A 12,661-nucleotide genomic window follows, 5' to 3' on the forward strand; every position below is an offset into this window, starting at 1 on the left:
CATATCAAATATTTATTATTTACCTTGGGATTCCACGTAAATGCACATGAAATATTCGTTATTTATATGTACAAAATAAAAGACTAATTAACTGAAACAAGTTAAAATAGGTGGCTGCATGATCAGACATCCTAGTTTTACCTCAAAAAAGTCTTGAAATCTTGGGTGAGTTGTTTAGACAGCAGGATTTCATCCAAGTTCCAAGATTTACCCATCTGAAGTAAAATCTTGGCCCCATTGACGTCAATGGCAAAACTCCATTGATTTCATAAGACCAGGATTTTGCTCCTAGTTCCTCTTCCCTTGTTACTCCTGATTCTGCTTTTCTCCCCCTTTTCCAACTCTCTGGTTCTGCTCAGCCTCTCCTCCCCTCCTGAATTTCCCTGGTCCCACTTCCACGTTCAGGGACATGTTTCTCTCACCAGTCCCATTCTTTGGCCCCAGTGACTCAAGACACGTATGACCAGACCTCAGTGGAGATCTTTGTGCACCAATGGCAAAAGGTGCAGTGGCCTGCTCCCCCCATCCAGAGACTGCACTGCAGTCTCCTTTTGCTGCATCAGAATAATCCATTTCCACAGGAGTTTGAACTAAGGGCAACTTAGATATACTATGGTGCAAAAGTAGCCGAAGGTTTTTAATGCCATCACAACCCAAAGATAACCTTGATTTCACATTCTTTCTATGGATTTTATTGATGGAATATTGATCTGATACTGTGATTTGTCCTGTGCCCACTGGAGCGTAAATCACTGCAGCAATAAGCGGAAGTTAAAAGGAAATAGCTCTGATTCCTACTAGTAAAAGAGGCAGCAGCAAGCCTCTGAGATCTGCAGAGTTCCTACCGCCAGATTAGGGATGCATCAACGCAATGCAAAGGGTCACCTTCCAACCACAAGAATGATGATACATTTTTTTTGTTTTAATTAAGAGAATTTGTCTGCAAACCCACATCTCCCCTCTGAGGACCAACTCTGGGTTCCTAGATTAGGTAATAATATTTTACTTCATTATTTTCTCATTGAAAAATGAAATGAAAAGCATATAGCCCCATTGTAAAGAAAACATTTCAGCATCTACTTTAAAACAGTTGTTGCTTAGAGATGTGGAATTTTTTTAAAATAAGAAGCCATGAGCTGTGGTTTGTGATGCCATTTTATACCCCAATACAAATATAGTCTCTCTAAAATATGGGGAATGTTCCAGCTTGTTTATTGTCCTGTTTTTAAATGAGTCCCATTTCTACTGAACTATGCTCTTGAAAGCAAAGTTATAGTCTGAAGAGTGACAATAAAAATTCCATATTTATTGGACCAGATCCTCAGTTGGTGTAAATTGCTGAATCTCCACTCGGCAATTACAGAACTATGTTCATGTATACTGGCTAAGGACCTTGCCCCTAATGACTTCAGGGCAAACGATCATTTTACAAATATAAAACATGTACTTTCTGCTAGCACTGACAACTCACACTGTATTTTGAAAATCGAACTGTTATTCCGGTTTATCTATCATCAGTAGTGACAAAGATTCTGCAACTGGAACTTAGTTAACAATTTTGTTGACAATGCACAAGCCAGAATACAACCCAGCTCACTCTCCAATAGCTGCATTGGCTCTGTAAGGCTAACAGAAATCGCAAATTCTAGACATGCCAGTCTTTGACACTGAGGTCAGCAGTGTTGACTCAGAATATACATGATGAATAGATCTGGTCAATATGAAGGTGCTAAATTTACAGTTACTTTTCTGATCATACCTACACTTTAAAAACAAAAAGCAATAATATCATCTCTATGCATTTGCCTTCTCTCTCTGTAGAGCAAACATCCTTTCACATTTGCAGTGATTGCAGCTCTTGAGCATTCTTTGCTATCCATCCCTTTGTAAAGTCTCAGCTCGACAGCAGAGAAGTAATTGGATTTTTTGTTTTGTGGGGAATGCTGCAAGTTGAAAAAAAAATGTTTTATTTTCTTTTTGTTCCATTTCAGTATCAAACTCTGAAACTTCCCATAAGACTAAATTTTCAAAAAAAGACTGAAATGCTTTTTTCCCAGGTTTTTTTTTTCAAAATGAACTTTCATCGAAATCGACACATTTACATAAAACATTTCATTTTTGACAAATTATAATTTTCCAGCAGAAAAAAAGTTCCATTGGCAAATTTCTGACAAGCTCATCTTAACTCCTCCCTGTCTTTAATGTTCTTAACTCCCAGCATGGTTATGAGCCAGGATCCATCAATGGGGGTTTCTACATTGCAATCTGGAGATGTGATTTCAGCTTGTATAGACATACCTGAGATAGCTTTGATCAACCTAGATCAAACTTTGATTTAGCTCGATCAAAGCCAGCTTGGGTATGTCCACATGTGCTGTTGCAATCAACTGTCCCAATTGCAACGTAAACATACCGAATTGGGAGGTGTGCATTTTTCTCCTAAACACACTAGCTGGTTTGCACACCAAACATATGGCTGAGAAAAAAACAAGTTAGATTTATAGCCAGTGCCCTAGTCTAACAGAATGGATATGAGAATTACAGATATCTGTAGTGTGACTGAATGGGTAAATGTTACACAGCGTTAGGTTTGGATATACACGATTGACAGCTATACGAGTAACAGATATTTGAATGTAGAATGTCTCATTATTTCTCCTTTCTCTTTAGTACCATATAGATCCTATTTTCCACTCAGCAATATAAAATGGAGAGTGTACCATCTCTCTTTACATCTGACAGTAAGAAATGCACTACAAGCTTTTGGAGCCACTAGCTATACTTTTGCATTCAATAGGCATATATGTCCACTGAGTTTCCAAGGAAATCTTTCCCTTTACTTATGTTAATGTTAAGTGTCTGACAAGTTATTCTTTTGATTGGTAGGCTCATGAGCTCAGGCATATAACAATTCCTCCTTTCACAGCAAGATTTGTTTTGCAAGATGTGAACTGTATTGATTGTCATATCTGTATGTTCTGAGAGACGATTATGCAATATATACTATTCAAGGCTAGAATTCTGTCTAACTCTTTTTATTTTGCTGTATTCTAGACGTAGTGGGCCGGATCCTCAGCTGATGTAAATTGATGTAGCTGTATTGACTTCAGTGAAGCTATTCTTATGCCAGTTGAGGATCTGGCGCTCTCTATTCTTTAGTGCTTAAGACTTCAAAGGATGGTTATTTAGAAATATTATGCCTTTCTATGTTTGTTTAATATTCTGGTTTTTGTTTGTTTGTTTGTTGGGGCGGGGGGGGGGGTTGTAATAGATTCTTCATTATATCTCTTTTGACTGGAAGGGGAGCAAAGGGAGAGAAATAATTAATTATTCAATTAGAAATGTGATAATAGACTTCAAACAGTTTTATCTTAGAATAAAGATCTGAGGCTGAAATGGGTTGTTCATTTCAGGTTTGTGGTGAAGCATTAAATTCACTCCACATTATTTACTGAGCTTGCTTTTTTCCTCTTATGTGGAATTTAAATATCTTGGGTGACTGCTCCAGATGAGACTATTTCTCCGCTAGTTGTATCAAGTATGCTCTGCATAGTACAAGAATACCAGGTCTGCAGGGATTTGGGGCATTCCATTTATTGGCAGCAGCTATGAAATTTATGCAAATTTGATCTCTATTTCTGGCATTCGTTTTGGACACAGCTCTCTCTCCTCAATGTGACTTTAGACAGGTGCTTCCACCAAAGAGAGAGGAATCATTGTAGCCTTTCCTGTAGAGTAATTGCAGGATCACAAAAGCAAGTCAATCAAAGCATCTGTGATGCTTTCCAGGTAACTCTGCCAAGAAAGCCAGGAGAAAGGGGGATCCCAGCAATAAATCCAGTTCAGAAAAGTGTGGCAGCTCATATGTAAAAATATCAGACCAGAACTTCAACTACTTAAGGACCAGTCCCCTAATTTATAACTTTATGATCCCTACTTGCATGAAGCTATATATACATCAGCAGTGCTAAATCTATGATCATTTGCTTGTCCACTCTGTAGAATGCTTTCAGGTGGTCCATCAAACTGCCTTTTTCTCAATGGTAAAGCATTTTTCAGCCTTCAAGTGAAGCTGGAGTTTAATTCAGGACTCTAATGCTTTCCAGAGGTTTGTTTGACCTACTCAAACAAAGTCAGCACCTCTCAGCATCTTGTGGCTGCTTCATTTGTGTCATTTTTGGAAATTTCTTTGCAAACAAATCTGAAGATGAGACAAACTGGAAGAAGTAGTAAATAGAGCTGGTCAGAAAAAGGTATGGACTGCCTTGGAGTTGGGGGCAGCAGGGCTCCCAACTCTGGGGTAGCGCATCATATGGACTGCGAGCGCTCTATTCTCAATTGAGGAGAAAATTTTCATTTTGGGATTTTGCTCCAAATTGAAACAAAACTGCATTTCAAAATATCAATTTTTTTCCATGAAATAGAATGACCTTTCTCTGCTCAGCTCTAGTAATAAACACAAAGGAGGATGGAACCCAATGGCATCATAACCTGGAGAGATTGGAGCAATGGGAATGTTCAGTATTAACTCATGCCAAATTCTGTGCCGAGAAAGCAGTAAATAAACAGCACAGATATGAGGGGTTGTAACCAAACACTGCACCAACTGCATTAAAGTGAGATTATTTTCACCTTTCCTCCCTCCCGGTGCCCTAATACTAACTTTGCATTGAACCAAGTGTTATAATTGCCCCTGGCGAGGTGTGGAGTTAAGATTGGGAGTTTGGCAAGGAAGGGGGCCCAGATGAGGATCTCTGTTTCAAGAAGTGACCCGCGATTTAAAATAGCTGAGAACCACTGGGATAGACAGTAAAAGCCAACATGGCATGGCGTTAGTGATAATAATACCTAAACCCACAAAACACAGAGTGCAATGTGGGATGTCAAGACAAAGGCTAGATGTCTTCTGATTGTCCTCTCTGCAGCGCAGGGAGTGTGTATTTCAAATATCAGGGGGTAGCCGTGTTAGTCTGTATCTACAAAAACAACAAGGAGTCTGGTGGCACCTTAAAGACTAACAGATTTATTTGGGCATAAGCTTTCGTGAGTAAAAACCTCACTTCTTCGGATGCATAATGTCATTTTGAGTGCTACTGCACTAAAAATAATGATAAAACAAGTATGGCATTGGGAAATTAACCGTAGACTAATGATGAAAGTAGCTCCTGTTATCTTTAGGGATAGGTGAGCGCATGGGGCCTCATCCAAAGCCCACTGAAGTCAATGGAGAGGCTCCTATTGACTTTGATGGATGTTATATCAGGTCCATGAACGGGGAATACTTAAGGCAGTAGCCAATCAGAGTTAATGGATTTATGGTAACTGATCAGGGTTGAGAAGTGAGAGCACCTTTCATTATGATAATAATAATACTTTGAAGCTGCTTTTTGCTAACTCAGAAATAACTGTAAACTGGCCTAATAGTCTCCCTCGCCTTTCACCCCTGGGTTTATTTAGTTCAGGATGTGACAACCATCTCTTTAAAAACAAACAAACAAAAAACAATCAAAAAAGCCCTATACATTTTAATTCCGTTACCTCTCGTTACCACTGTTTAGGTAGAGGCATTATACATTCTTACTATACTTTGTCTTATTGCTGTTATTAGATGTTAAATAGTATTGTCTTGTTCCTATTATTAAATGGCTTGCTTTAAACGTATATATAGGGCCAAGCTTTTCAAAAGTTACTAGTGATTTTGAGTGCCTCTATTTTTGGGTGCCCGATGTGAGGCAGCCTTTAAAGGACCTGATTTTCAGATAGATCTGAATTCCTCCCTCTGCCTCCCCTACCCCCCTAAAATCAGGGTCCTTTAAAGTTATCTCAACCAAAAATTTGGAGAATCGAAAATCAGCCTTTTTTTTGGAAAGTCTTGACCATATATATATTTTCAGAAAGAAAAATTGAATGTAATTTTGGTTCTCACGCTCCCATAAGATGCTATTTGGTGACATCATGCTTGGTAATTTCAAATGAATTATCAGAATCTGTTTTGTAAAGCTCATTTTACAACAGAGTCTGAACCTTTTGTTGTTTGAGAGATCAAGCATGAATATAAACACATTCTTGTGTGCAATGAGTACCTGTCTTACATAGACATGATGAAGTATTTATAATACCATTTATAAACCCAGACTACTCTTTTTATCTACTCAAAGATGAGTTCAATTCAAAACTTAGCTTTAAGCTGAAAGAAAAGAAAAATAACTTAAAGCAATGGTTTCTCTTTGAAGAGTCCAAGCCACATCAATTTCAAAGTTGAGATGAATCTGCAAAATAAACATCGCATAAGTTGAGATGAATCTGTAGGTTCCTAAGCAAATCACCAAAGTGCTTTGGGGTCCTGAGCCTGCTAAGATGTCCAGTGCTTGTAATTCTCAAAGGAGTTGTATAAATATTTTATGTTGCGTTGTACTTTGCACATATATAGATCCTATCATCTCAGGTTCTCAAATTAGTGAATGAATTAAGCTTCACAACACTATTTAGGGAAGAGTGTTTATGAGGTTGCATTTATTGCACACATATTTTTAAATACTTCCTATGATGATAAGACTTCAGTAAGGCCAGGAATTGGCCCAAAATGAGAAACAACAGTGTTCACCTCTTTCATGTTTTGTGATTAACCTTCATCCACATTCATGATGTAATGTACCACGTGAGCATATAGGTTTCCATGAACTAGTTGTCTTCCAACTATGTTGTTTTAGGACATCGTCACATAGGCACATGTACTCAGGTTAGAGAAAAACAATTGATTTAGCATGAAAAACATTTTTCTTTATCAAAAAAGTATGTGGGGTACAAATGTACCCCCAATGTTTTGTACTGTTATCCTGGTGTACGTTTGCCTCTAGTGAGAGTATTTTGCATTGTGCTTACTATGTCTGACTCACTAAACAAGCTGTTTTTTTTTAAACCTAAATATAATTTGCATATGCTAATTTATAATGCATTTGTGATCATAGAATCATAGGACTGGAAGGGACCTCAAGAGGTCATCTAGTCCAGTCCCTGCACTCATGGCAGGACTAAGTATTATCTAGACCATTCTTTGTCTAACCTGCTCTGAAAAATCTCCAATGATAGAGACTCCACAATGTCCCTAGGCAATTTATTCCAGTGCTTTACCAGTTAGGAAGTTTTTCCTAATGTCCAACCTAAACCTCCCTTGCTGCAATTTAAGCCCATTGCTTCTTGTCCTGTCCTCAGAGATTAAGAACAAAAATTTTTCTCCCTACTCCTTGTAACAACCTTTCATGTACTTGAAAGCTGTTATCTGTTGTATAATGTTGTATCCCATGATCCTATATGTTGCAATAACTCATGAACTAGTGGTCATTGAACTATGCTGTTTTAGGACATTGCATATGCTAATTGATAATGTGTTGCAGTGACAATGGTTGCTGCATACAATCACCCTAAGGCAGAAGGTACTCTAGTGATGTGTGAAAATTGCATAGGCTCACATTGAATCCTGATAATTCTTTCAATTTGCTAATTTAAATTAAAAAAACTTTATTTAAACATTAAAGAATTGTTCTTGGTTTCTGAATGCATTTGGGGGACAAACTTCCCCCATGACACAGTTGTTATAACTTTATTCTTGGCACTTGATGAAGGTTAAGGCACAGGACTGCGAATCAAAAGATCTAGGTTGTATCCCCAGCAATTCTACTAACTTTCTGTTTGACCCCAGGCAAGTTATTTAGCCTTAGTGGGGAGCTGAGGGAGCTGAACATATCACAGGAGGCACTGAGCAGTTGCTCAGAGGTGGGTCTTCTATGGATGACTAAGTTTCCTCAGCTGTAAAATGGAAATAATGGTACCTCCCTATCTCACAGGTACTAACATTTGTGAGCTGATTTGAGATCTTTGGCTAGAAGCAGCTATATGATTGCAAATTATTAATAATAGTGATGATGAAAATGCATATTATGGGATAAATTTAACACTATATGTGGAAATGCAAAATATTTCCCATTTACCATGTAAGCAAGTTAGAACTGTAACTGACTCTTAGGTGCTCACAATTATCATTGCAACATAAATCAACACACATTTATTTAATTTAAACTCCCTGCCTTTCTGTTACTGTCTCCCCGTGGGTCACAACTGGGAATACCAAATTCAGGACAAACTGCTGAGAAATAGGGCAGAGACACCCCAAAACTGGTGGTTATTCTTCCATAAGATGTACCAAACCTGCAACAAAAGTAAACTTCTGTTTCACCAAACTGGCTAACAAGAAGTCAGAAAAACAGTCTCCTTAGGCATTCCAGTCCTTGTATCACCACCAAAAACACTAAACTTAGAGATGAGTGGTTCTTTAAAACCAATTTCATCAAACAAAAGGGTTCTTCTGATCCCAAAGGACTAGTCACATACCCAGGTCAATATATAACTCAAATCTTATCCAATAAAAACACTGTTGCCAATCCTTTAGTATCTAAAGTCTAAAGGTTATTTATAAAAAGAAAGGAAGAAAGAAAAAGGTGAGAGTTAAAATTGGCTAAAGGAATCAAATACATCCAAGAACTTTGCATTTATTGTATCAGGTTTGTAGCAGTGATAGAATAAACTGCTGGCTTGTTAAGTCTCTGGTTGCTTCCAAATCATTGGAAGGTCCTCAGTCCCTTGGTTAGAATGCTCTCATTAGTACAAGTTTATAGTCCAGAGGTTTGAGCAGGAAAGGGGTAAAATGGAGATGTTTCCAGTGCCTTTTATAGATGTTTTCTGGAAAATCTGCCAGTTTTCAGCAGAAATTTTTTCATTTTTTTGATGAAAAGTCAAAATTTCCCAGAGGTAAAACAATATTCTGATTAAAAAACAACTCTGATTAAATTTAAGATAATAATGCCTCCATGCATTCCCATATTCTTTGCCTTTGTCTTCAGGACCTACTGTAATTCCTTCCTCATTTCCCACCCCTTGACATATATGCAGATAATGTGGAAAATACTCCCACTGCTGCTAATACAGTGTGTTACCTAGCAGTCAGTGAAAGGAACTTTCAGTTAAAGACTCGGCTTCTCCCTCATTTTTCAAGGTCCCCTCTCTTTGTTACTCCTTCCCTTTGACAGGCAAAGCCAATTCACCCCAGATTCAAATGCATAGCAAAGATTAGCCACAGCTGCATTCACTGCAAAGAATACATTTAAAATCAAGGGGCAGTTTTAAAGATGAGTAGTATCAACTGAAAACAATAATTCCTCCGTTTTCCAAAGCCCCATGCAGAGATGGAGTTGCACAAACTCCATTTAACATCAGCAGGAGTTGCACAACTGAAGCCTTTTGGATTGCTTTGAAAATGAGAGGGAAAGTGGCAGCTTGGTGAGAGGCTGAAATTATCATCTATGCCTGTAGAACTTCCCTGATTCAGACTTTCAGAAAGGCAGAGAAGCTCAGTAAAATCCATAAAGTTCACTTGACATTTTGGGCGCTGGGGGGAATTTCAAAGATTAGGAACTGTACTTCCAGCTGTAAAAAGGGAAGGCAAGTGGCACTGTGAACAGAAGGAAATCCCATCCGAACAAAAGATTGCTATGGCAACTCGTTCATTCTTTTAGCTTGGCTGTTCTGAGAGACAATTCCTTCATGTTGATCCCTTGGGAGAAAAATGTTGAAAACAAGACTATATTCTACACTTTACTAGTATATATTACAGTAGTTTTCAGACAAAAATTGTAATTTAAGAGAAAGTATTTCCTTGTATGCTGGGATTTATCCAACCCAGCTTTCCAAGCTTTCATAAGAAAAGATTAAATCCATCACCATACGGGATTGTCTCTCACAGGTGACGGAGGGCTGCTGACTATACATTTCAGACATTTTTCTCTAAGAGGGAACTTCACTTCACCCCTCCACAAAAATCATGCACAGCACCTGAGAGAGTTACATGGGGCAGAATTGACCATCCAAGGGGGCAGCATTTCTGTCCCTCCACAGCCTCTCTCCCAGCCACTGGGCTAATATCCATTGTTCATTCACACTGCTCTTCCTTGCATCCCTTTCCTCCTTCCTGTATTTGCATGTTGTCTATGAAGGCCCTGATCCTACAAAAAGATGCCACAACTAAACCCTTATTCCCTCAGAGTCTACACATGAGTAGGGGAGTGCTTGCGTGCGCAGATCTTTTCACAGCATCAGTATCTTAGATCATAAACTCTTTGGGTCAGAAAACTTGTATTAAGTGTCTGTAGAGTATTTAGCATGCTGTTGGTGCTATCCAGATAAACAACAATAAATAATCCTTCCTAATTTAAATTCCTGCCTGCTTGCTTTGTCTTCCTGCCTGTCTGCCTTGCCTGTCTTGGCTGCATGCTTGCTTGCTGTAGGTATATCATCTTCTATCATGCAGCCCACATACTATAACCATATTCATTCAAATACTGGCTGCGCATTAATATTCTCATTTTTCTGTACGTTTAATTTTCTTGGTTTAAAAACATGCTGTCATATAAGGAGAGAATTTTCAGGGTCTTGTAAGTATTTGAGAATGAACGAGTTAAGTTTAAATGTGTCACCGCAGTATTAATGCTGACTCCAAGATATATTATTTCAAATGTGTATGGTCTCCCAATCACAAGGTCACATCCTTAAAGAGCTACAGTTCTGACTACAGAGCACCGAGTCAGATAATACTGACTGGAAATGTACAGATCCCTTCAAATTGCTAATATCAAGGGACAGGACCTTCTTCCAGCTTTCAAGTCTCGTTAAATATTCAGTTCAGTAAAAATGTTATGCACAACCAATTTGCATAGTGATCTCACACCGGTGTGAAGTTTAGTCCTGAAAACAGTTTAACTAAAAGAAAACAAACTCTAAATCTTGGTGCTTGGGATTCAGTTATAAAAGATAAAGGATCCTCCATCTTGTCTTTGCAATCTTTCAACTTTCAATGGATGACACAGGAGTTATAGGTCCAGAGAAATCATTCACTTATTAAAGTACAGTGAGCCAACTTCTGGCTAGCTGTTGTTTCTATGTACATTCCATAAAAACTGTGGACCGCAGGGGCTGCCATGCTGCAATTTTTCATTCTGTCCCAGTTGTGACTTAGAAAAACTATTATGCAGGCCCTCTACAATGAGGTGAATTTAGGGTCTGGAGGTATGGTCTGTAACTTTTGGTGCATGCACCCTCTTACCCAGTGGGGTGCCATGCATCCCTGCTTCCAATGCTCTTGGCAGATGTAGTCTGCATACAGGAGCTGTATGTGGGGTTGTGGCTTTTCAGAACACAGATTTAAACTAGTTTTGCAGTATCACTATGTGGGGGCGATTTGATGTAACGAATTTGGTGGAGTGACAACATGAGGCCCCCGTGTTTAAATGTTTAGAGATTTTAAAGAGCAAAACTCTCCTCTCTGATCTGCACTTCAGTCTCTGATTTCTATCGGACCACAGCTCTGAGAGGAGGATGTTGTCCTTATTCATAAGGAATACCCACGAAAATAGAGCAGGAAGTGGACAGTACATTCAAATATGCTATTTACAAGCTCACTTCTGCTCCACTGAAGTCTTGAGTTTTACTACTGTGTTAGTATATTGGGCCCTCAGTGTTTAATTGATTTGTAAAGATAAAACAGCTGAGAGAATTCAATGTTCTGATGAGCCTTTTGCTGATAATTTCTTAAGAATGTGCTTGTACTGATAAGCAAATTGTACTGGAAAATTGAAAAGGGTGAGAAAGGCCTAGGGAAAGAGAGAACTCGCAAAGATTAATTAGAAATCCCATAGTTCAATGGGTATCTATATCTTTTAGAACTGGTAGATAAATTAGCAGTGGAAAATGGCAAATGTGGCTGACCAGGGCTAGACAGAGACTAATCAAGGAGAAGCAAAGGATGTCAAAGACACATAAAATGCTGTCAGCTGAAAAGGGTTGTGAACTTGCATTCATTATGGGAATTTTTGCAGCACAGGTTCTGACAAATATCCATTAAGTTCAATAGAAACTTAACTGCTAAATTCTACAAGCTGCTTTACTGTGGATCCAGCACTCTATAGCTGTAATTCAGCAGGGCTGGTGCTCCAGGAGAGAAGACACAACATGATGTAAGCCTACGGTAAAGCAAGATATATGCAACTGAGCATAGAGGCCAAGACTGAAAATGAACTAAGGGCTACATGGTACAGGTCCCAATCCCAAACAACAGAATACATATATAGGGCCAAATTCCACCACTCTCTTTCCCTTTGGAGTAGTACATTATTCCATGAGTAGACCCATATTGTTAGAGACTGATCGGGGGAAATTGTGCAGGCTTCACATGTGTGGAGTAGAAAATGGAAAATTACTTAAAAAGTGGGTAACAGCAGAACAGGCAAAACGATGTTAGCTCATCTACAAACACACAGACCCAGAACAGCCGGCAGATGAAATGAAATACCCAGTAAGAGGGACTGTTATCTCCTCCTTTTCAAAAGGGAAAGTCCCTGTAATTTAAAGGGAGGCTAATGTGACACGCTTTTAAAAGAAATCAAGGAAGGAAAAAGGAATCTCTAAGAGATATCAGTGAAAGCTCATGGTTCACATACCCTTGATCAAATTATGACAAAGGGAGAAAAGCTGGAATCAAAGGCTGCCATGGGAAGAGGTGCTCCAGTGTCACAAGTCTAAGCAATGGAATGCTGAGCCCTAACACGATAGGACA

Source organism: Trachemys scripta, chromosome 7 (assembly GCF_013100865.1).
Source record: "Trachemys scripta elegans isolate TJP31775 chromosome 7, CAS_Tse_1.0, whole genome shotgun sequence".
In the NCBI taxonomy this organism is placed as follows: domain Eukaryota; kingdom Metazoa; phylum Chordata; order Testudines; family Emydidae; genus Trachemys; species Trachemys scripta.